The 20,975-nt window shown below is 39.5% G+C and overlaps 1 protein-coding gene across 1 annotated transcript in view; it reads right to left on the bottom strand.

Annotated features, from left to right (window-relative positions):
• trpc5a (transient receptor potential cation channel, subfamily C, member 5a) overlaps positions 1 to 12,500 on the bottom strand; it is a 54,346-nt gene extending 41,846 nt beyond the window's left edge. Inside the window, exon 1 of the mRNA XM_053478476.1 lies at positions 11,930 to 12,500. The gene's annotated coding sequence lies outside the window, so the exon portion shown is untranslated. The remainder of the gene's footprint in view (positions 1 to 11,929) is intronic.
• Between the last annotated feature and the right edge of the window lie 8,475 nt (positions 12,501 to 20,975).

Below are 20,975 nucleotides of genomic sequence, written 5' to 3'. Positions count from 1 at the left end.
CACTGTGGTACATGTCACTCATCGTCTTTACTGCTTTATCCTATATTCAGGGTTGTGGGGGGCCTGGAGCCTATCCCAGGAGACTTAAGGCACGAGGCAGGGTGCCAATCCATCGCAGGGCACACACACTATGGTCAATTTGGAAACGCCAATTAGCCTAATCTGCAGGTCTTTGGACTATGGGAGGAAACCGAAGTACCCAAAGGAAACCAACCAAGCACAGGAAGAACATGCAAACCCCATTCACACAGAGACAGGAATCAACCCTGGTCAGGAGTCGAACCCTGACCCTGGAGGTGCAAGGTGACAGTGCTAACCACTACACCACCCTGCCACCCTACAGTATAGAAAAAAGTAAAACTTAACTTTCATAGGCATTTCACATACACCCTAATTGTATGATCCTATTGGCTGTCATTTGTCATTAAAACACCTATGGTGATATATCCACTAGGGGCACTAAATTGGAAAGTAAATTTCTCGCTGTGTACTGTAACTCTCTAACATATGACCCATTCCATGCCCATGTTGTATTAGTTTTTTAGTTAGGGACACTAAACAGGAAAGTGGTTCAGTAAGGCTGCTTCCACACTAGACAAGTATACTTAAATTTGGGCATTAATCTAAGTATACTTGAACCAAAGGCTGGTACTTTAAAGTAGTGTAAACATGCCATATCATGCTTGGGCATGAAACAATTTACAGTGCTAAAGCCCACTTGAGATATAGCTGACAAAGTAGGAAAGTAAACAAAACTATCATTTTTGAGACTCCAAATTGTCAATAATAGTAGGGATAATTACAGTTTGTTTAGAAGGATTTATGAAAACATGAACAACATTCTTAAAACAGCATCTTATCAGACCACAAGATTTATGGAACAAGTTCCTATGGGCAGATAAGACCAAAGTGAGGGTGTTTGGCTTTAATGCCCAGCGCCATGTTTAGGAAAAAACGAACACAGCATTTCAGCAGAAACATCTCATGCCCACTGGCAAGCAAGTGGAGAGGTGCTGATTTGGGCTTGTTTTTGCAGCCACAGGACCTGTATACATTGCAGTCACTAAGTCAACCATGAACGTTCTTGTATACCAGAATATTCTAGAGGCAAATGTGAGACCATTTGTTCAACAGCTAAAGCTTGGTCAAAATTAGGTCATTCAACAGGACAATAACCCGAAGCACACTAATAAGAAAATAAGAATAGCTATAAAAATTGTCCACAATGATGTGAGAAACTGATATACAATAAATTATGTAAGGTTATTGCTGCTAAAGATGGATCTACATCCATTTATAATACGTAGTATCGCCAGCATGTTTTTTGGTTTAATCTTTGTTAAATTATGGCAGTGATTAATAATGTGCTAAATAATGGAGTTATTAAAAAAAATTTTATGTTGTTATTTGTGTGTTTGTATATGCTTAACACTAAGACCTGCTATGATTAGATGATTTTAAAATATGTTTTACACAAAACACATAGAATTAAAAGTGGGGGTACTAACTTTTACACATGACTGTACATACTATTTTTTTGCTATGGGTGCTAAACCGGACATTAAAGACATTGCCCCTTCAATATCCAGAGACATTTAGAAGACTGTTATCTCACAGGTATTGCTTGTAGTTCAAACTAATGCATTCATATTTGATGCGCACTCTGTTACAACTGTAATAAAACAGCACTGCTTCAGTACTTATGATAAAGCTTAAGCTTATGACAAAGTCAAATATGTTGGCACTATTTCTCTCTGGGGAGGAATATGATCAACTATTACATCTAAAATGCAAGTTCATTAAAACAAAGATCTTTACCAACCATGCTCATGCCCATCCCCCCACTCCCCCTACCAACACACACACAGACACACACAGACACACAAACCTCTACCCCTCCCAACACACTCCTCATACACCTCCTGAATACAGATCTCCCTCCCCCACACATCCCTAGTCATCCTCATGCATCCTCCCTCCTTCCCACACACCCCATTTAAACATGAAAACAACCCTTGACACACACACGCAAATACACTCCCAAACACATACACATTAAATGTTGACTATATAAAAAAAATATTAAGTAAAATTTTGTTTTAATTGAAGACGCTATTTGTATAAAGCAAAATTACAGTGCCTATTTACTTTTTTGTTTGGTTGGTTATTTGTTTATTATTTAATTTTAATCACTTTACTCAAGCTACTGTAGCATATAACCAAGGCCACTGACTTGGTCTCCAAACTCCCTAGATCCGACTGAGCACCCAAAGCATGCATGGGACAAATAAGCCTGATCATAAGATCTGACCACACAACCCACAGCACCCAAGGGATCTGATGCCAAAGTCCTGGAACAATACACAGCACACCCTAGAGGTCCTGTGAAGCCATGACCTGAGGGGTCAGAGCTGCCCCACAAGGGAACCTACACAATACTGAGCCTAATGCTGTGGTTGATAGGTGTGTATTGACTGCCTTGTCAAAAAAAAAATGCACACTCTAATATTGCACTGGACTACCTGTAGCTTTGATGGCACAAAATCAACTTTACTCCATAAAGTCTTCTGCAGCACAACCCAAGTTAATGTCAGGATTTTGTGAAAATAATTTATTATCTTCCCAGAACCCTCTTTTTCACTCACTCACTCACTCGTCATTACCACTTAATCCTCTATTCAGGGTCACAGGGGGCCTGTAGCCTATCTCCGGAGACTTAGGGCACGAGGCAGGGTACACCCTGGACAGGGGGCTAATCTATCGCAAGGCACACAGACATACACTACAAGCGATTTAGGAACACCAATTAATCTAACCAAGCATGGGGAGAACATGCAAACTCCATGCACACAGAGACGGGAATCATGTCTGGCCAGGAATCGAACCCGGCCGGGAATTAAACCCAGACCCTGGAGGTGCAAGGCGACAGTGCTAACCACTACACTTAAAAAAAATTTTAAGTGCATCAGGTAGGATATAAATATACATGGCAAGGCTATAAGATGCAGACTAAGTAGGCTAATGGTTTGTTTTAAAGGTATACATAGCTATGAGAAGTGTCATCAGATCCACATTGTCTGTTCTCAGAACCGTTTTTTCATAATTTTCCCAATAAATCTTGCCATTGTCATCCTGGAATATTTCCATGTCATCATGCAGTACATTTAGGTAATCAGCTGACTTAATTTTCTTGCCAAATAATGTTTCTGAACCCTGTTTAAGACCTGTCATACAAAAGTACTATAAATGATCTATTTATCATACGTATTTATCTATGTATCTACACTACAGTTCAAAAGTTTGGGGTCACTTGCAAATTTCTTTGTTTTTGTTCAGTGATTTATTTTCTACATTCTACAACAATACTGGGGATTTCAAAACTATAAAATAACACATATGGAATTAGGTAATTATGTAACAACAACAAAAACAACAGTTAGTTGTTATTTTAAGACACAGAGGTCAGCCTTTCTGTAATAGTTCTTGTAAGAACAGTATTGTTAAGGGCATTTGCAAAATCTGTCAAGCACCATAATGAAACTGGCTCTTATGAAGGCCATCCCAGGCGGGACCAAAACCTACCTCTGTCGCAGACGAAAAGTTCATTTAGAGTTATCAGCCTGAAAAATGACCAATTAACAGCACCTCAGATTAGAGGCGTTATGAAGTCTTTACAGAGCATAAGTAGCAGATACATCTCACCATTAACTGTTCAAAGGAGATTAATGCATTTTTTGGATGCCTTCAGCATTCCTTTACAATGTAGAAAGAAATAAAAAACAGGAACGATCATGGAGTTAGAAAGTGACCCCAAACTTTTAAACGGTAGTGTATGTATGTATCTATCTGCATTATCTATTTATCTAACCTACCTACAGTACTTACCTACTTATCAATCTATCTTAGTGAAGTAACCACAGATCATAACACTGCCTCCATTGGCGTGTACAGTGGGCATGGTGCATCAATTCATGTGCTTTCCTGATATGCTAGTTAGACCACATGACCTTCCCATTGCTCCAAAGTCCAACCGTTATGCAGCTTAGCAAACTCAAACCTTTTTTTGATTACTCTCATTAACAAGTGGATTCTTATGGCCACACAGCTGTTTATTCCTTATTCTGCAGATTCTCGTCACATTGTGTGCATGCAAATGCTCTTACTTCTATTATTATACATAGCTGTAATTTTAGTCCTTTTTTATGATGGGAACTTCACCAAGTGTTTAAGTGATCTCTGATCATGCTCACTCATGTTTTTTTCTGACCACATTTCTTCTAAGTTGACAGTTCAGCATTATCCTTCTTGGTTTTAATTTTACGTTGGCAAGTTAAGAACTAAAGAAAAATTAAGAAAAGTTTTCTAGTAATTTTAGCAATCTCCTTTGTTGTTTTCTTTGCTTGATCCACACCAATAATTTAACCCTATTAGTGAAACAGAGTAATATCTTTACCATGACCATAGGACATGGTTGTCTAAAAAAATGTAAGTGCATCAGGTAGGATATAAATATACATGGCAAGGCTAAAAGGTGCAGACTAAGTAGGCTAATGGTTTGTTTTAAAGGTATACATAGCTATGAGAAGTGTCATCGGATCCATATTGTCTGTACTGATTCTAAGTGAGATTGTTGCTGCAAAGCACATTTCATATATTTTTTTGCACTACAATGTAAACAGAGAACAACTTAACATCTGCATCTATTACTGCGGACATTAAACTTAAAACTGCTGGTCTCAAAATTTGCCCATTGGTTGTCACTTGAAGGGGAGAAGCATGTTTATTTTGTGGGGCCTTAGGCGATATGCAGGGCCCTTTGCAACATGCATAGTGAGCGGATACAGTAGGCTCTGAGCTATGGATCGGAAGATCGGCGGTACGAGCCGCAGCCCTGTCAGTCTGACGCTGTTGGGCCCTTGAGCAAGGCCCTTAACCCTGTCTGCTCCAGGGGCACCGTTAAATGGCTGACCCTGCGCTCTGACCCCTGCCTACTAACAAGAAGCTGGGATATGCGAAGAATAAAGAATTTTATTGTGCAGTAATGTATGTGTGACGAATAAAGACTGAACTGAAACAAAGGTTTGAGGAAAGTATGCCCTCCCTGAGACTTTTTTACTGCACCCATAGATTAGACAGGCTAGACCAGGATCTTCCCCAATTAATAAATATACACCCACACTTACACACAAACACCTATACAGCCACAGAGATACACCAACAAAAATAGCCATACACCCACACAACCACACATCTACAACTCCACCCCACCCCCCACCCCCCACACACACACAAATACCCCTGCACACATCACATAACCACTTCCATGTACCTTCATAAACAAAAATAGCTACACACCACAGCACCACAACCACATAATCATCTATCACCTATCCCCATAAAAAACAAATAGCCAAAATAAAGCCAAATACACATTTGAATGTATAAATAGCAGCCAGAAGATGGAAGCAGCTTTCAGATGTTAGTTGCATACATAATATTATTCAGTGGGCCTAACCTATATCCCTAAACTGATGGATGGTCATGTTTTTTTCACACAAGCATTGAAGTGTGTGTTGATTGTTTTTCTGGTTGGCCAGTGAGCTGGCGAATGCAGATAAGTGTACTGCAGTCCGTTTTGCAGCTGCAGGAGAAACAAGCCAATCTGAACACTGCATGCTTACTGTCTCAATTACATTTTCTTGCAGCTACGCATCTGATCATATTTACTTCTACACAGTGAATAATTTCACAGTGAAGTTTTTCCTTTATCTATGGTGATTTTAAATAGTGATTAGAATGTGATCACACAGTGATAATCTGCAAACCTGTTCAATATAGAGAAATGTATAAATTAAAAAAATAAAAAGAATTTACTTCACTAATAAAATGCTCATGAATATAGTATTTTAAAGACAAACATGCCGTGAACAGTGATGGATGTGGTGATTATGAAAAATGCGGGCAGTGCAGAGAAAGGGTTATTGCCACTGATTCAGTACTTGTGAAGATATCCAAGACATAACCAGGACCAGGACCGCTTAACACATGTATATATGCTTAGAAAATGTGTGGGTAGACAATGTTTCAGCTAGAGGAATTACTCATTTGCAGAAAACAAACAGCAAAGCCCCCAGTGGACCAAACAAGCCTTTGCCTGTGGCCAAAATGCTAGTTAAAAAAACATTAGTTGTAAGGAGAAAGAAACATCAGCATATATTTGCCTTCTGTGATAGAGATAGATAGAGAGAGAGATATTATAGAGAAAACAACATATTGGGACTGGTACACAGACAACACACAATGACAGAGTCAAAAAGCCCTGTTCACGGAGATGGTTTAGCTCGGGAATATTGTGCCATTGTTGTACCTTGGTGTTATGTATGAAAGGAACAGAGGCAGAATCTGTGGGTAGTGTTGTCACGCCTTTAAGCCAAGAGCAGAGATAGTGACAGGGCTGTGTAAAAGGGGAAAACTCCCTCGTCACAGAACAAGGGTCTGACATTTTGAGACATGTGATGTGTGCGACACAGCATTGGGAAGATGGAACACATCAGCGTCAGCATCTAGTGTTACATTTAACATATGTAAAGTTTACAACAGTTTACAACAGTCAACAATTAGTGGGAAGTATACAGGACCTTGCTTTGAATGACTTCAGCACATCTGCAGCCACAGGACATCTCTAGTCTCTCACACTGCTCTGGTGTGATTTTGGTCCACTCTTTTTCCAGTGTCCTTGACAGTTCGGTGACTGTACCGGGTTTCTTGGCCATAACTTTGTTGCCAAGGATTTTCCAGAGGTTTACTATTGGGTTTAGATCAGGACTCTGGACTGGACATTATTTCAATGTTTTCAGCTTTCAGGAACTTACCCCGTTTTAACTTTACCCATTTTGCTGTGTGACAGGTGGCATTGTTGTACGTAAAAATTGCTGGCTGATTGGGTGATGAACACAGGGAAGGCACTGCATGTTGTCATAGGATGGTATAAAAAGCACTGCCATGTAGCTGTATAAGTGGCCCAACTCCTGCTGCAGAAAACCTTCCCCAAACCATTCTTTAGACAGTTTGGGTTCAGTCTTTCCCCAGTTTGTCAACAAATATAATGTTCACCATAGGACCCAAATAAATTAAACACAAATGAAACTTTGGACAAGTTCTTCTCAATCCACACAACACGCTCCTCAGCAAAGGTTAGTCTAGCCTTTTAACTCTTTTAACGCTTTTAAGTTTGGTCACGGTAGAATGAGCTTTTAGTCCAAATTCTATTAAAGTGATGATGCAGATCCTTACTCTAACACTGAACTGCCAAGCAATCCCAGCTTCAGGGTTGAACCGTTTGTCCATTCTATGCATTATCCTGTCCCCTCTTGCATTTGTCTTTCGTTGATGACCAGCCTTCTGGAGGGCTCCTTTTGACGTTGCAAAGATGCAGTATTCTAGAAATCACAGATTTGGAACGCCCAACTTCTCTGAAAGGATCATCCCTATTGCCTTTATCTGAACAACCAGGTGCCTGAGGGTTTCAGTCATTTTTGAACAGCTCACCATCTTGCAAATCAGTGAAAAACTGGAAAGTTAGGCTGTCGATTAAATAGGGTTTTGTCAGATAATTAAAGAGATTAGCACCAGGTGCCAGATAAACATCAATTACTAGAAGTTATCTGAAAGTGTTCTCTAATTTAGATCAGTGTTCTTTTTTAAATCTCATTAAAGTTTTTTATTCTGGCTTTCAATATATATGTAACTCATGAAAAATTATTTAAAAAGACTGCTATTTCACTTCTGTTTAGATCATTTTGAATAAGACTAAGCAGTGACCTAAATTTAGGAAATTGTAGGTTGCTCTCTAATTTTGATCTACACTGTATATACTGTATGTACTGTATATACAGTGGTACTTCTGCATACGAAAAACCAATAGAACAATGTAACAAACAATAGAGCTGTGTAGAACTCACAGCTATGTTCAATAGTAAAAGTAAATGCATTTTCACATGCATAATGTAAAGGGAACTTAACAGATTGGGACTAAACAGCTGTGTAGGCTTATGAAAACCACTTATGAGTGGGGCTAATTGGAAAAAGAAAGTGGCTGGAGAGCATAAAGAATGGACATTGTAAAGAATACAAGTGATCTGAGGAATCCAGATGTTCCATAGTGATGGGTACAACAGGGTAAGATGAGGCGCAAGTGATGCACAGATGCTCTAAGGTATGCTGTCATACTGTAGTTAGTACTTATAGTTAGATCTTTCTCTACTTTCTCTCTCTCTCTCTCTGTCAAGCTAACCATGGCACTCCTGAGCTTCCAGTGTTCACACACCACCTCTGCCCTCCAGACCTGTCTTTTCATCGTGGTGCCCTGTTTTTGGCTGGGCATCTGGTCACTTGGAGGCCCCGTGCGGTCTGCTTGGGATACGTGTGGTTCCATTTGACCATGAAGATCTTGATCTTGGACTGAAATTCCCACAAACCGTTTCATACCTGAGCCACTAATAATGAATTTGGACGTCACATTAACTTACCTACACCTACACCTCTCCTGTTATATTAAATGTCAAGCCTTCTAACACACAATATGACTGCAAATTAATCCTTGCTATCACCCAAATGAGGTTCCCTGTTGAGTCCTCTCAAGGTTTTTTTCCCATTTCATCTCAGTCTTGCATTTGTCGCCCTTTGCTTGATTATCAGGGACAATCTGATAATTATGATTTACAATGTACAGCCTATTGGGGCAGTGTTATGATCTGAGATTGCTTATTTCGGTCAGGTTTAGGTTGAGCAATATTATGTACATCAAAAAAATGCGGTCAGCTGTCTGTCTGTTTATAGTAAATGACCAGGTTTTTCCCAGGGCATATTCCAAGATGACAATGCCAGGGTTCATCAGGCTCAAATTGTGAAAGAGTGGTTCAGGGAGCATGAGAAATGAGTTGGCCACCACAACTTATGGTCCAGACCTTAACCCCATTGAGAATCTTTTGGATGCACGGTCACTGCCAGTGCCATAATCATAGCAAAAGGGGGTTCAATGAAATATTAGAGTGTGCAACTTTTTTTTGGCAGGGCAGACTATGTATATAATTTTATTTAGCTGGCAATTGCATCTGGCTAATGTGATGCGATTGCACCATGAAGAATAGATTAATAATGCAAGGGCTCTGTGAGCCACTCACATTTGAGCTACTTAAGTGCCGTTCTCTCATATAAAATGTTATTGTATATATATTGTGTTGTGTTTAACTCTCATAAATTGTGTCATGCGTCCTCATTGTGCCTTTTTGATCAACAGAGATCAAGCTGATTTATTTATTTATTTATTTATTTTTTACAAAATCACTCCATCTCCCACATGCATGGCTACAAATGTGTCTAGAGGTTCAGCACATTCATTAAATGTTTAGATGAGGAAACGATACAAACAAGTACAAAATGTGTTAAATTATATTTTTTAAAAAGTAAAAGTAAAACAACTGTATATTTAAAAAAAATAATCACACAACAGTCTTGAGCGTTTAGAAAGTATGGGGAAAAGAAAAAGCAGCTATGAGTTTTTATTTGAGTTACAATAGACTTTCTGTCAGCTCAAACCATTTTGGTCTTTCCCCTTTGATTCTCATTCTCCCTCTCTGATCAACAAGTTGTTTCAGCCTGTGGATCCCTTACACTGTTCATGACACCATTTCCTGAAACTCTATAGACTGTGTGTGAAATTCCCAGGAGATTGTCAGTTTCTGAAATACTCAAACCTGCCCATCTGGCACCAGCAACCATGGTACGGTTTCACAGAGCTTCTTTTTTCCAATGTATAATATGAAAAAAAACTAAAGCTCTTGTCCTGTATCTGCACAATTTTATGTATTATGTCCTGCCCAAAATAGAACAGTGGCTTAGTGGTTATTATTGTCACCTTGCACCTTCAGGGTCTGGGTTCAATTCCTGTCCAGGTTCGATTCCCGCAGATTGGGCTATTTTTTCATTCTCCAGATTGCCTGTTAGTGTGTGTGTATATATGTGTGCCCTGTGATGGATTGGAACCTAGTCCAGGGTGTAACCTGCCTTGTGCCCTAAGTCTCCAGCCCCCCTGTATACAGGATAAAACAATATAAATTACATGTGAATGAGTGTCCTGTCTTCTGATTGGCTTTCAAGATAACTGCATGAATGTGCAGATTCACAGGTGTTTCTATTAACTGTGTATACAGAGAAATCAACGAGCTGATGTACACGTTAATGTGCACGTTTTTGAGACAACTAAACTAAATACTAACACTGGATCCTGCTATGAGTAAAAGTGTCGTCAGGCCATGGCTTTATGGAAGACATAAGATCCAAAGGAGCTTCTGAAAAAAATATATACATATTTTTGGTGTAGCTTAGTTTTTTCAAAATTAAAACATGATTAATACATGATACCTTACTAGTAATACCTGAAGTCATTAAAATTTCTCATGTATCTAGAGAAGACTGTTGGGTACTAAATGTTATTGGTATTTATCTTTGATGTTTTATCCAAAGTAGCAGCACTAGTCTTTAATTAAATTGTACCTGCCAGTCATTTGTTATTAACAAAATGTCATCCCACCACATAGGAGACTAAACAGGCAGAGCCACACTATATCTGTATTATGGAATGTATCTTTCTAAAGTATACATGAACTGCACTTTTTTTCCCGTGAGAAATTTTTTCATCCTACACAAGCTGGCAACTACTCGGAGCATCAAACATCTTAAAGGACTGTTTAAAATGTGTGCTTTTACCCAACACAGTTAATGGTAATGATCCAACTATTAAACTTGGACAAATTGTTGTGTGTTGTGGTTTTGCTCTTTTACTGTATAATAATTTCACCCTCTGGTATGTTTCAGTGATATTTGAAAGGTGTTATTTGAAAGGTAAAAAAAAAAAGAACACCCACCAAAAACCAACAACTAGGACTATATCATTGTTGACACTTTTATGATTCTACCCTTTTAGCGTGTCATAGTGAAAGACAGAAAATTTAGCTACGCACTGTTATTGATTAACTCATATTTACCTTCTGGCAGATGCGATTTAGTTCAATGTTGAATTTGCAGGGGGAGCAATTATACTGATTAATTACCAAAGCCTGTGTAAAAGATATAACCTTACTGGATTAGTTAGTGATTCTTTTTTCTGCTAGCTAAATCCACTTTGTTGCAGTAAACTGATGCTAAATGATTCTTAATTGCATCTTTGTGCTGGTCTGCACTGATGCAACATGGAGCCATCTTTAGGCAATATTTTATACATTCTTTGCAAATTGATGGCAAAATATTCCAAGTCTGTTCAGTGTCTTCCCATCAATTTGGGGCTTTAGTCTTTCTGGTCTTTAGCGATTGCTATCTTGGGAGATTTATTGTAAACTGTTAATCACAGATTGAGTGTCACTGATGAGTGCAGCAATTAATTATGTTTGTGTCCTTTAAAAAGGTTGCTGGAGTGAGAGAGGTTACCTGTCCCTAAAGGCTGTGAATTGAATAGTCTGGATTGAGGTAACAAACATATGCCGTATACACAGATGTTGCTCGGTTTGGATGTGAAGATATTGCAGTGCAGCTACAGCTAAAATTGGACCAGGTATAACATCAGTGCATTTGTTCCTGATGTACCAATTGTGCTGTGGCTTGCACAAACTCACTGCTGCACGGATTTAATATCGAAACGTCTGTTTTTAAAACCAAATTTGAATTAGGAGATTATTTCCTACTGCTTCAGGTGCCACTCACTTAATTCATCGGTGCAGTTTCCTAAATGCTATAAGTTGTTCGTTATGATGAAATATTTACTGAAAAAAGATTAAGACACACATTTACATACTGCAGAGAAAATGCATATCGCGTCATAGGCTGAAACAACATTTTTACATTTCTGCAGACAAGGTTGTGAATGTAAACTCACCCAAAGATATTAGCTTTACATGGTTCACCTCTTTGGATTTTCAGTGCAGTTTTGAAGAGAATGAGTTTGGATTTCCAGTTTGGCTTGTTTATTCCAAAAGGGAAACATCTGGTGTTAGTGGGTTCAAGCCCCCCTCAGGGAATCCATCAAAGACCCCATCAAGGTAGGAGTATTTCTAAGTAAAGCTCTTCATATTTCTCCCTGCGAATGATGGAAGCACTCTGTGTCAGCCAGCAAAAGAAAGCATTCAATTCACCCTCACACCTCCTCACCACTCCAGAGTAACTAGAAAAAAACAGTCAAAAAAAGCAGAACGATAAAAAGAAATCCACCACAAACAATTTGGGTTAAAGGAAAGAAGTATCCTTCTTCATAGTGGTGGCCATTCTGAGCTGCTCTTGCCATTTTCTTCCGTTCCATATTCTCCCGTTTCTAGCCACCGTGTTTGGTGTTCACTTGCCTCGGTTGTCATGGTTGCCAGATGGAGTGTGTTCTCCATAGCTCCATCCTTAATATCTTTGATATTCTCTCTCTGTCTCCCTGTTTCTTTTTCCTTCTCTCATGCTGTCCCTTCAGGTTGTTCACTCATTTCTCGCTTTTTCTCTCCTTAGCTTGATCCCCTCCTCCTACTCTCTTTCCCTCCCCTCTTCTGTCTTTCTGCCTGTCTCCCCTCCCTCTTTGCAGCATCCCTCAGTACCCCCCTCTCTATCCTCCCACTTCTCTTTTCCACATTCAGTTGTTTTTGCCCATCTTGTCAGCATGCCTTTTCCGTATCTGTAAAGCCTTTTTTTTCCCGAATGTAACACAGCAACTGGTCATCATCTCAGCTGGGGTGCTACCAGCATTAACCATGCTTAGGGCAGGCTGCCTCCTTAAATTTAAGCCTGATTCTCTGACTGACACCCACATTTGTTGTGTACAGGACTGGCATTATTGCAGCAGTTGCATTTGTATCGTATTTGGATCTGTATGGGTGTAGAAATTTCATTCCTTCTCTGTTTTTCCCTCTCAGCATTTGCTACCTATCAACTAGGATCTCTTGGAAAACAAGACAGGCGTGTAGCATTCATTTGTTCATATGGCCATGACGGAGCAGCCTGTGAATCAGAGAGCAACACGTTTGTGCGTTTGTGTGCGTGCTGCTGCTGCTGCCACACTTGCAAACAGAACAGCAGCCCTGGGAAACACCCACCTTCGAACACACACACACACACACACACACACACACACACACACACACACACACACACAGATGATTAGATATCAGATCATTCCAACAAGCACAGTAGCAGCCAACAGAAAACTGCCATTGTGGTTTTTCTGCTGCATTAAGTGTGATGCACATTTTCCACTTTCATCATTCCACACAACACTCCACAATCACTTCACAAAATGTAAAAAATAAATAAATAAATGTTTGAAGTGTTTTGTGTAATTTATGAAAAATAAAGAATGAAATATCCCATTTACATCAAATTTTTTTTAATGTGACACATCTAATTTTTTAGAGCTGTTTGAACACATATATCTGATGTTTTCCAGATCAGATGAGTCTGATCTGAGTCATTTCGTCCATGGTCCTAAAATGGTTACATATCCAAAACACAGTCATATGACTTAAATGGGAACAGGCAGGTCAGAATTCCAGTGACTTGTTGCCTCTGCATAGGGCACTTACTGACGTCAGTCAGCACCGGCAGTGGGGGGATTTTATAGCAGTGCTAGCAATAGTTGATAAAACAGCTAAAGCAAGGCATCTGGCTTTCTTCCTTCTTCTAAACCTCAACAAATACAGCCTAAGTGAATTAACTGGACATAATTAGGAATTTTACACACCTGTCCATACAATACAAATGCAGTATGTCAGCGTGAACACAAAGACAATGCACAGATCTGAAGAATAATGCAAGAAAACCTCTGTAGTATCAAAAGTGCCCAAGAGCACAATAACCTTCATCTTTTTCAAATGAATTAAATTTCAAAATGAAAGAGATTTGGACCAAGCCTGAACCGTTGAAACAAGTAAGATGCAGGCTTTCGTTTTGGTTATGCCAAAGTCTGGCCCTACCATAGAAATCAACACTCATCAGAACAGGCAATGATTTTTTTAGACAATCTTCTATTGTTTAATTTTGGTGAGCCTATGCAAATTGTAGTTTTTTTTAAAGTTTTCTTTTAGTTTTATGTTCTTAACAGACAAGAGATACTGGGTTGGTATCCTATTGCTGTAGCCCATCTGCTTCAAGATTTAACATGTGCATTCAGAGATACAATTATTTGTCACATGGGCTTTAGGTGAAATATTTTTTTTGTTGCATATCCCAATAAGGAAGCTGGAGTTAGACCACAGGGTACGTCAGCCATGGTACAGCTCCCCTGGGGCAGACAGGGTAAGAGCTTTGCTCAAGGTTTAACAGTGGCAAGAGTTGTGAATCATAGCTAAATAGCTGATATATCTGTGTTTTATACCTTTGTTATCTGTTTACCATAAATCGAGTCCCTGCTTGCACTCAATAAATATACATTCACCTTATATATTATGTTACTGTGAGCATACCTAACTGCTCTCTCTCTCTCTCTCTCTCTCTCTCTCTCTGTTGAGCTATGCAAGCCACATTTGAGCCACTGCCCTCCAGACGTCCTACTCATCCTGGTGCTCCATTTCTGGTTGGACATCTTGTCACATGGAGGCCTGTGTGGTCTGCTTGGGATGTAGTGGTGATTGTGGACCGTTTCACCTGACAATGAAAATGGTCTTGGATTTAGCTGATGTTGACAGCTGTTCTGTGATAAATTGCAACTGCAGTCACTCAATAGTTCAGGACTGAAATTTCCACAAACAGTTTTGTACCTAAGCCTCCAATAATGGAAGTCAACTTGATATTAACTTAAACACCTGTACTGTTATACTGAACGGCCAGGCTCCTAACACATAGTATGACTGCAAATTAGCCCCTGCTGTCCGCTTATCACCCAAATGAGGAAGGGTTCATTGTTGAGTCTGGTTCCTCTCAAGATTTCTTCCTATTGTCATCTCAGGGATCACAGTTTTTCCTTGCCACCATCGCCCTCGGCTTCCTCATCAGGGTCAATCTGACAATTCTGATTTATAGATATTTTTTCATCCTTTTAAATTAATTTCCCTATTTTCTTTTATTTTGAACCATTATTTTGACCATTGTTAAAATCGCTACACAAATAAAAATGTATTCTATTAAAAATAAAAATTTCACGGCTTAATTTGTCTTCTGAGCCAAAAGCATCCCGATGTCCGGCAATCCAAGCCGATAGTTGCAGATGCAGTTTAATTACAGTAAATATTTATAAACTTTGCCGTGTAAATCAATGTCTTTGTTTTCCTTTTAGTTTTAAATTGTGAGTTTAAATCAAAGTTTCTGCTTGCACCAATCTAGTTGGTTTTGTTTTTAATGTTTTTACATGCTTAGGACTCTTTTATGGCATTTATTTTATACTACTTAACCAAATAAACATGCCATTTGATTTTAACTGAGCAAATACATTAGAGAAATTCCATTGGATAATTACTGCAGTGATTCAAATATTATTATGGTTTTAAGAGTGAAAGCCTGTAATCCGAACGTGCAATAGATCCACACATGCAGTAAATCCAAAAACTCTAGGCAAGAACAAGGTCAATAACAAAACAGGGTAAATAACACGGTAAGCAAATGGCAAAACAAACGCGGGAATATTGGCGTGGATGGAACAATAATCTGATGAGGAGCAAAGTTTTTGGAGTGACTAAAATAGAAGAAATGATGAGGGCAAACAGGCAACAGGTGTGCTCAGAGAGTCTGTGGCTCAGAGAGACTGAGGCAGCAAAAGGTAAGATGCGGACTGAAGCATGGACGGGAAGAAGCCGGACTCATCTAAGGTGTAGACATAGTTGTGACAGTATCCCCTACGATGCATAAATAATGGTAAAGACAGTCTTACAGAACATGGGTTGATGACTCGGGCAATCGTGAATGGGCTGATATACCTAGGGGATAGTTTCCGAGAAGTGCTCTTGATGGGAATGTCATGAGTGGAAAGCATTACCATCTGGCCAACACGGTATCTGGGAGCTGCAGAACGATGGCGATTGGCTTTTTGTTAAAATGAACTCACTGCGCACATCAGCTGGGAGCGAGCACGCTGCCAGGTTCTCTTGCAGCGGAGAACAAAGTCTTGGGCCGCTGAAACTGAAGCTTTCTCCTCTTGACCCAGGAACAATGGTGGTTGGTATCCTAGACAGCACTGGAAGAGGGACATGCCAGTAGAGGAGGTGGACTGTAGAGGATAAGACTGTCCATTGCTTTGAGGGTGGAAATGGGAAGAAAGACTTGGTGTGGTGACGATAAGTTTGCAAAAGGCCTTCCAGAACTGTGCAGAGAACTGAGGACCCCTATAAGACACTATGTCAACCGGGAGGCCATGAAGTCGAAAGACATGAAGTATTAAAAGTTCCGCTGTTTCCTTGACAGATGGGAGTGGGGTAGAGGGATAAAGTGTGCAGACTTGGAGAAACGATTGACCATTCTCAAGACACAGGTATTTTCTTCTGAAGGGAGGAGTCCGGTGACCAGAGATGTATGACCAAGCCCAGTGTGGAGTTGGAAGGGGGCTCAAAAGCCCCTTGGGGGGGGCGATTGGTGGTCTTATTCCTGGTGCAGTTGTTGCAAGATGCTACAAACCCTTGCACATCATCTTTGATGGTTAACCACCAGAAGCGTTGATGTAAAAGGGATAAGGTTCGAGTAACCCCTGGGTGACACACAAGTCTGGAGCTGTGACCCCATTCTAGCACCAAGGAGCACCAAGTAGCGTGTGAAGCATGTGGAATATTTCCGGGGTCAGGTTCTTTCTCAAGGGCTTGTAGTACCAGGTTCTCCACCTCAAGACGAGCAGTAGCCACAAGACAGTGGTGTGGGATAATGGTTTCTGGGTTTGTGGAGGAAGAAAACTGGCGGAAGAGGGTGTCAGGCTTGGCATTCTTGGAACCTGGGTGGTAAGAGAGCGTAAAGTTAAATCTTAAAAAAAAAAAAAGGACGAACGAGCCTGACGTGAATTGAGTCTTTTGCCTGACCTCAAGTACTCAAGGTTGCTATAATCTGTCCAGACCAGAAGGGGTGTTCTGCTCACTCCAGCTAATGCCGTCATTCCTCCAGGGCAAGCTTAATGGCCAGAAATTCACTGTCTCCAACGCCGTAGTTGCGTTCCGTCAGAGAGAGCAATGAGAGAAGAAAGAGCAAGGATGGAGTTTATCTGAAAAGGCTTTGTCAGCCAGAAAGTTCCACTGAAAAGGGTAGTGAGTTTTGTGGCGGTAAGGGTAGTGAGGGTTGCTGCTACAATGCTATAATTTCTAATGAATTGCCGGTAAAAGTTGGCGAACCCCAGAAAACATTGGAGTTCCTGTCTCGAGGAGGGCACTGGCCATTCCATGACTGCCTTGAGTTTGGATGGGTCCATTTGGATACCCAAAGGAGAGATTACAAACCCCAGGAAAGATGTGGAATCGCGGTAAAATTCACATTTTTTTCGCCTTGTTCTCCAAAAGCCTTTGCAGTACCTGACATACATGAAGCTTGTGCTCTCTAAGGGAGCGAGAGAAAATGAGAATGTCATAAAAATAAACAAAAACAAAAGCGTTCAGAAAGTCTCTTAGTATATGATTAACTAGTGCTTAAAAGACGGCCGGCGCATTGGTTAATCCAAATGGAACAACGAGGTACTCATAATGACCGGTTGGTGTGTTAAAGGCAGTCTTCCACTCGTCTCCCTCCCTGATCTTGACCAAGTGATAGGTTTTTCTTAGGTCCAGCTTTGTGAAGAATCGGGCGTCTTGCAGAAGTTCGAAGGCAGAGGTCACGAGGGGCAGGTGACCACGTGACCTATTTTCATTGCTCAGAAGTCTGATCTTCATACTCTCTAGCAAACTGAACTTGTTTCTGTTTTCTTAAAACAAACAGCTGTTTAGTTCCAGTCATGTAACTTCACATTGCATTGTGTATTTGAAAACAAGTTAAACAAAGCCATTATTTTTATTGTCCACATCTATTTTTTCATGATGTAATTTCACCAGCTATCAAGTGACATTCATGTTTTTTTTTTCCTGACCACATTTCCTCTGTGTAATCGATGTTTCAGCCCTATCCTTTCAGGTTTTGATCTGTTGCCCAGCTCATAACCCAATTACAGTTACTGCAATAATTTACAAATCTGCTTAATTGTATTCTTTGATTGATTTACATGCCAGTAATCTAAAACTCAGTAACATTTTTTTCATGACCACAGGATATATTTTCCAACATTGTTGTTTAATAAAGGAAAAGTAACTTACTACATCAGTTAGTGTTTAAATAATCGTTGCAACTAAAACATAATAATCACTTCAGTAATTATTCAGTCCATACTTAGGAAACTCTGAAGTCCAACTATGGACTGTGGAGGCCAATAGAGATAACTATAGTATTTATTCCCATTTTATGACTGGTAGGACCTCTGGGCAATATTCACAAACTACAGGCAATTTGAGAATGCCAACGAGCCTAATCTGCTTGTCTTTGGACTGTGGGAGGAAACCAGAGTACCCAGAGGAAATCCTCCAACCACAAGGAGAATTTGCAAATTCCATGCACACAGACCCTGAGGTGTGAACCTGGACGGTGCACGGCCACAGTGCTAACCACTATGCCACTGTGCTGCCATAATTAGCCAGTCACAGGCTCTTAAGTCTTACCTTTTTTAAATATATTTTTTAAATAATTATTTTTTTTTGCCAGGCGGTGTATTCAATCTTATAACAATAAATTGTACTCTCATATTTATTAATGCTCTGCCAAATACTGCTGTAATTTTCCCCCCTTAAATTTAATAGATTTTTTTTTCATGTAGGTGATAAGAGGATAAAACACATGAGACAAGCGGTCTAAAAGAAAGGCAGAAATTCTCAGAGCTATGTAACTTCAGAATAGTTGGCTCCAGCAAAAAATCTGTAAAAGTGGCTCTGTGCCAGCTGACAGAAGGCAGGCCAGCACATCCTTTGATGTCAATGGTCCGCATTTCCTAACTACCCTTACATTTCTAATTGCACTTTGAAGTGCACATATACATTCAGTTCCCAGGCAAACTTCAATGTGGTAAAGTCATAAGGTTAATGTAAGTCTATATCCCTTTCGTACATCCTTGTGATCCTGACCCCTCCTGCTCTCCAGACCCGCCTGATCCATCCTGATGCCCTACTTATGGTAGGAGTTCTCATTACTTAGAAATGACTTGCTTCTGCTGAGGATGGGCCCACGTGGATAGCCTAACAACACTCTTAAAAACAATGAAGATGGTCTAAAACTACAATTTCCACAACCATTTTTACTCTCGTCTCCATCACTGAACAGCTTATAAACTTCAAAAAATAGATTTCTATTTTCTAAATAATTTATATGTTTCTTCTAAATCCCTTTTCATAAGTTATAATTGGATTATAATAACCTGTATTTTCATAAAGCAAAGATGACAAATGTCCTTATTTAAGTTCCTGGTTTTCTCTGTTCTTCATCAAGCTTTAATTAAATTTAACATAAGATCCTGAGTGTTCAGTACAATATATAATTGCTGCTAACTGACACCTGCAATCTAAACATTCTGTGTATCAGTATAATTCAGGAGTGCAGTGCAGCAGTGGTTGTGTATATACTGCAGACTGGGGTTATTACTGACAAGTTAAACAACAACTGAGCTGAGCAAGTACCTAATCCAATATATATTATCTCTGCCTAAGCAAGTGTCTGGAATATTCAATGATATGCATGTTTAAGCTGACAAAAACATGCAAAATGGTTGCAAAAGCAGAAGCCCTAGATTAAGATCAGTGCCAACAGAAGAGAGACCTCTGGCTTCACTAGTGGTACTGATACAGGCTGCTTTGCTAGGCATATGAAATGAAGACAAGGTTAAAATAATATAGTGACAGACATCCACATTACTTCCACATTACTGAAGCAATTATACCAGTTCATAATTCTATGTTAGAGCACAAGTAAATCACTGTACTGAATGAACCTTTGGAAGACGTTGTTTCTGGCCATCGCTAAGGTTAGAAGAGTTTAAGGACCAATGTTTTCAATTATGGAGATAAATAGACTTTGACTATCAGTTTCTCCATGATGAGCTGGCTGAGCGCAACAGTGGCCAGGAAAAACTCCCTGAGATGAGAATAGGAAGAAACCTTAAGAGAAACCTTGAGAAGAAACCTTGAGATTCAACAGGGAAACAATCCTCATATGGGTGAAATCAGATAGGATGACCATAAATTTGTCCCTGTGTCCAGTAAATGCTTTAAATTGCTATGTTGTAGATAGTAAGAAAGCAATAAAGAGCAGTTATTGGCACTTCTGTGATTCTTATCTTCAATACTGAATGTTATCATTACTGTGAGGTATTGCCATCCCTCAATAAAGTACAATATCAACACTATTTACATTACACTTTTTTTGGGTAAGATGCGCTATCAGGACATTGTTGTAAGAGCTCTTATATACAGCTTCTGACTGTAAAGAACTAAAATGGATTATGCATTTCATGGATGAGTAGAGATGCAGACATGCCTTACCTGAAATTGATGCCCTGAAATGTACAATACGTAACACATTCTATGGAGGAACGCTTAGTCAGAGAGGCCTGAGAAAGGAAGCAGAAAGAAGCAAGATTATGATCATGATTTTCCATGTGTAGTGAACAAAAAAAAAAAAAAATGATAACTAAAAGAAACAAATCCACATTGGAAACAAAAATACCATTATAGCAGCCCCAGCTTTAAAAATTATTTACATTGAAAATTATATTTTTGGTGATACTTTTGACAAAATGAAAATTAAGTTAAAGCTCATGCCCAAGAAATTTATGTTAAAGGAAAAAAATGCTCATGCATCAAAAACACATAAAAAAAATATGTTTACATGATTTCCTCCCAAGATTTATGTAATATTCACTTGCTATGAAGAAAGCATCAGTATAACCACACAGAAAAAAAAGAAATAGAAATGAA

This window comes from Clarias gariepinus, chromosome 19 (assembly GCF_024256425.1).
Source record: "Clarias gariepinus isolate MV-2021 ecotype Netherlands chromosome 19, CGAR_prim_01v2, whole genome shotgun sequence".
Taxonomy (NCBI): Eukaryota; Metazoa; Chordata; class Actinopteri; order Siluriformes; family Clariidae; genus Clarias; species Clarias gariepinus.
The sequence above is the reverse complement of the archived record's forward strand: the minus strand, read 5'-3'. Positions and strand labels throughout refer to the sequence as shown.